We start from the raw sequence: 6,000 nt of genomic DNA on the forward strand, positions 1-6,000 counted from the left end.
CGCCATCTTGGAATCGTGTAATTATTTAGGTAGGAATTCGGGAAAAATTCCAAAATTCATTAAATAAATCACTAATCATTTTACAGATTGATTCGATCAGTTTCAGTCCTTGGTACGATCTAGGATGATGCAAAAAAAATTAAATATAACATCAATTTAACATAATAGTAACAGGTTCGAGGAATTAAACACAGCAAGTTCTTTTACAAACATAATATTTATTACATAATTTCTATTCTACTACAGGATCACTTACGAAAGCTAGCAAATTTAAAATCAATCATTTAGTTCCGCATCGGTGTGAAATTACTAATTCTTAGCTCCAATCGATTTATACTAGACAGAGTCCAACCAGAACCTTTAATGACATAGTTCTCCTCTTCTTGACAGAGTTTCTGGATACCGTTTTTAAAAGTTTGCTTCACATCGTCAGAACTGTAAATTACTGTAGCCGATGTCTTGAATGCACACTTCTTCACTTTGTCATCTAACGGATATGGCTTTCCATATAGACAGTCCAACCACAAGTTATATTTTAATGGACCGTTTGTTGCTACGTCATTAGTAAGCTGATTGATTATGTCCTGTCTGATATCATCAAGAAAAGTACAAATGTCCTTCGACTCACCGAACGTATTTAGATAATAGTAGTCTTTCAACGTTCCACGAAATGCAGACTGCGCCAAGTAGAAGCCATTATCGTTTACTTGTAATGCACCGAACACAGTCTTAGGTTTATTTTCATGTTCAGTGGTCATAGCAATCGGTTTCTGCACATCTGTTTTTTTGCTTGTACGCTCACGAGTCACCAATCTAAAGCGAGGAGTGGTAATTGCTGCAGGTAGTTCAGCAGTAGGCGCACGGACTTCACCTTTACAGTTTATCGCATGTCGGCGCAAATTATCGATTCGAGCAAACCATTTAAGGCACTCATCACAGCAAAACTTCATGCGAGAAGGATTCTTCATGCATTTGCTCCGCTCATGTCTTCGTGCATCATGGAAAAATGCGAACGACGTATCACAGTAGCTGCAAGGATGCCTAGTTGAAGACAAACCCGATCCAGATGACGTTGTAACTGTGGTTGTACTATTTCCAGGCATGCTCTTATGCACATCGATGCATCGTTGTTGCACCAATACCTTTACTTTCTGCCGCTCTGCAGGGCCTTAACATGTCTCCAAGTGATGCTTCAAATTAGCATTTCTTGTAAATTGCTTGCGACACTTAATACAGCCAAACATTTTACGATAAGGGTTCTTAGCACATTCTCTCTACTCATGTCGACGAGCATTGCTGATGTTTGAGAAAATCTTGTCGCAGTAACGACATCGATGTTCGTTAGCTGTTGAGGATTCGTCATCCATTGAAGTCTCCATCGAGGGCGAAACAGCGTCCGTTGAGGTTTCCTGTACAGCCAGCACTACCGGCATTAAAGTCTCTTCTGCTGGTGGTATCATGTCTGTCGAAGTCTCATCCAGTGTTGTCGTCGTCGTTACCAACATGATCTGCTCCTTCTCCGTCGTAGCTGTCGTCAAGGTTCCCGTAGTCGATGGTACAACCTCTATCGAGTTCGACGTTAAAGTCGGTAAAGATGCCATCGAGTTCGCAAGAACAGGTAATTACGCAACTTATGCACCAGAAGAAACAAACTAGGTGATCCATACACCGTCGACGTCAGTAACAAACTGAGAGTCCCGCTGTCTAGTACTCGCTTATATACATGCACCGTATGGAATAAAACGCTAGTCAAATAAAGAACCATTTACTATAATACTAGAGTCAAAACAACATTAAAAATAGAAGGACCATCAGCCAAAAGGCAGCACATTTGGAATAACCGCCAACGAAAAGGCAGCACATTTGGAAGCACCGACAACGAAAAGGCAGCGCATTTGGAAGCACCGACAACGAAAAGACACCACATTTGGAAGCACCGACAACGAAAAGGCAGAACATTTGGAAGCACCGACAACGAAAAGGCAGCACATTTGGAAGCACCGACAACGAAAAGACAGCACATTTGGAAGCACCGACAACGAAAAGGCAGCACATTTGGAAGCACCGACAACGAAAAGGCAGCACATTTGGAAGCACCGACAACGAAAAGGCAGCACATTTGGAAGCATCGCCAACGAAAAGGTAGCACATTTGGAAGCACCGACAACGAAAAGGCAGCATATTTGGAAGCACCGACAACGAAAAGGCAGCACATTTGGAAGCACCGACATCGAAAATGAAGCACATTTGGAAGCACCGACAACGAAAAGGCAGCACATTTGGAAGCACTGACAACGAAAAGGCAGCACATTTGGAAGCACCGACAACGAAAAGGCAGCACATTTGGAAGCACCGACAACGAAAAGGCAGCACCATCATCGAAAAGGCCGCACTTTTGTCATTGGCTCCAATATTCATTGGCTCCGATATTCATTGGCTCCAATATTCATTGGCTCCAATATTCATTGGCTCCAATATTCATTTGCTCCAAAATTCATTGGTTCCATCAGTCTATTGATTCTATCAGTCTATTGATTCTATCAGTCTAGTGACTCCATCAGTCATTGGCTCCTACAGTCATTGGCTCCAACTGTCTTTTGTCTCATCAACTCCAAATATATTTGGCTAGAATTCTACGAGTCGAATAGACTATGAGACCACAAGGCTACGAGTTTTAAAGGATCTCAGCTGGTTAGGAGTTATACATGGCTACGAGACTGCATGACTAAAAGACCGCGTGGCTACGAAACTACATGTCTTTGAAGCTACAAGAATACAAGTCTACTCGGCTCCAACTACTCCAGAAGCATTATATTATTATATTGCACGACCACTTGGTTACGTAGCTACAATTCTATGAGGTCCCAAGACATCATGACTACGCGACTACGAGCCACGAGGTTACGAGACTACACGACTACGAAACTTCAAGTTTACGAGACTGCGAGGCTTTAGAGCTACGAAGCTTCTAGAACACAAGTTTATGTGACTGCGAGGATACAGGAATTCAAGTCTGCATGAGTTCTTGACTACGAAGGTACTCCTATACAAGGCTCCAATTACCGTATCTTTCTTCGACGGAATTTTCTCTTTTGCTCCAACTGCACCATCAGCTTTATTTTATAAGATTACAAGGCTACTTGCTTACGTAACTTCAAGTCTACGAGGCTCCAATGCATCATGACTGCGAGACTACGAGACTATACGATTGCAAATCTTCAAGGTTACGTGATCTCGAGGCTATAGGACTATGAAGCTTACAGAACGCATGGTTACGAGACTGCCCGACTAATTGGCCGCGTGGCTTCGAAACTTTATGTCTCTAACTGACTAAAATATCACCATTCAGTGGTGAGAGTTAATTTATCTCATGCAAAGGTACTTGTTGCAAGTAGTTCCGCTTTTCAACAACAGATAACGCCACGTGTTGCTTGCAGGTAAATAATATTTATTTTATGCTGGATGCAGGATGCTCACTAACGCCCGCAAAAGAAGGTTGGCTTCGCTAGACACCAAGGAGAAGGAAGTTCGTCTTGTACGTTAGTGCTTCACAGATGTCTCATGGTATATTACTAGACTGAGTAATATATTTTTTTTATTTCCACCTCATAAAAAAAATATTGCAAGTGTCGATTTAGTAGCCGAAAATTACTAATTAAATGTAACTTTGAATAAAATGACATGTCTCATTAAGAGTAAAGCTCCTTCATGGAGAGATCAGTTTCTCAGAAATAACCAGAAGCACTTGGAGAAACCACAGGAATGATCGCAAGCACACGAAAAAAAAAAAAAAAACCTTACATGTTAATGCTTCTCAGCTGTCCCATAGCATATTATTTGTCTGTGTAAGGTTATTTTTTTTAAATCCACCTAATAAAAATATTGTAAGTGCTAATTTATTAGAAGGATTTCACTAATTAAATGTAACTCTGAATAAAATGACATGACGCATTTAGTAAAAAATCATTCATGCGGAGATCGATTTCTCACAAATAATTAGGATCACTCGGAGAAAACCATCAGATGTCTAGCCAGGAATAATCAAAAGCATTTGGAGAAATCCATTAAAATATTAACAAGAATAATCGGGAGCACACGGAGAAAACCTTCATAATATTGACAAGGATTATCAAAAGCACACGGATAAAACCTCCATAATATTGACAAGGATAATCAGAAGCACATGGAGAAAACCACCATAATTTTGAGAAGAATAATCAGAAGCACACGGAGAAAACCACCACACGTTTTCTTGATATCATAAAATTAGAGAGAAAAAAAAATTTAAAAAAAAAATTAATAAAAAATTAAAAATTAAAAACAAAAAATACATAAAATTCTGGCTTGTACTAGAACTCTATCTTTGCTCATCAATGAGAAGTTCACAAGCTAGCAGAATCTTATTATGTTTTTTTTTTAATTTTTTTATTAATTTATTTATTTTTTAAATATTTTTTTTCCTCTAATTTAATGATATCAAGAAAACGTGTGGTGGTTTTCTCCGTGTGCTTCTGATTATTCTTCTCAAAATTATGGTGGTTTTCTCCGTGTGCTTCTGATTATCCTTGTCAATATTATGGAGGTTTTCTCCGTGTGCTCTCGATTATTCTTGTTAATATTTTAATGGATTTCTCCAAATGCTTTTGATTATTCCTGGCTAGACATCTGATGGTTTTCTCCGAGTGATCCTGATTATTTGTGAGAAATCGATCTCTGCATGAATGATTTTTTACTAAATGCGTCATGTCATTTTATTCAGAGTTACATTTAATTAGTGAAATCCTTCTAATAAATTAGCACTTACAATATTTTTATTAGGTGGATTTAAAAAAAATAACCTTACACAGACAAATAATATGCTATGGGACAGCTGAGAAGCATTAACATGTAAGGTTTTTTTTTTCGTGTGCTTGCGATCATTCCTGTGGTTTCTCCAAGTGCTTCTGGTTATTTCTGAGAAACTGATCTCTCTATGAAGGAGTTTTACTCTTAATGAGACATGTCATTTTATTCAAAGTTACATTTAATTAGTGATTTTCGGCTACTAAATCGACACTTGCAATATTTTTTTTATGAGGTGGAAATAAAAAAAAATTATTACTCAGTCTAGTAATATACCATGAGACATCTGTGAAGCACTAACGTACAAGACGAACTTCCTTCTCCTTGGTGTCTAGCGAAGCCAACCTTCTTTTGCGGCGTTAGTGAGCATCCTGCATCCAGCATAAAATAAATATTATTTACCTGCAAGCAACACGTGGCGTTATCTGTTGTTGAAAAGCGGAACTACTTGCAACAAGTACCTTTGCATGAGATAAATTAACTCTCACCACTGAATGGTGATATTTTAGTCAGTTAGAGACATGAATTTTAGTCGGGCAGTCTCGTAACCATGCGTTCTGTAAGCTTCATAGTCCTATAGCCTCGAGATCACGTAACCTTGAAGATTTGCAATCGTAAAGTCTCGTAGTCTCGCAGTCATGATGCATTGGAGCCTCGTAGACTTGAAGCTACGCAAGCAAGTAGCCTTGTAATCTTATAAAATAAAGCTGATGGTGCAGTTGGAGCAAAAGAGAAAATTCCGTCGAAGAAAGATACGGTAATTGGAGCCTTGTAGAGGAGTAGCTTCGTAGTCAAGAATTCATGCAGACTTGAATTCCTGTATCCTCGCAGTCACATAAACTTGTGTTCTAGTAGCTTCGTAGCTCTAAAGCCTTGCAGTCTCGTAAACTTGAAGTTTCGTAGTCGTGTAGTCTCGTAACCTCGTGGCTCGTAGTCGCGTAGTCATGATGTCTTGGGACCTCATAGAATTGTAGCTACGTAACCAAGTGGTCGTGCAATATAATAACATAATGCTTCTGGAGTAGTTGGAGCCGAGTAGACTTGTATTCTTGTAGCTTCAAAGACATGTAGTTTCGTAGCCACGCGGTCTTTTATTCATGCAGTCTCGTAGATATGTATAACTCCTAACCAGCTAGATCCTTTAAGACTCGAAGCCTT

This window comes from Bacillus rossius, chromosome 2 (assembly GCF_032445375.1).
Source record: "Bacillus rossius redtenbacheri isolate Brsri chromosome 2, Brsri_v3, whole genome shotgun sequence".
Taxonomy (NCBI): domain Eukaryota; kingdom Metazoa; phylum Arthropoda; class Insecta; order Phasmatodea; family Bacillidae; genus Bacillus; species Bacillus rossius.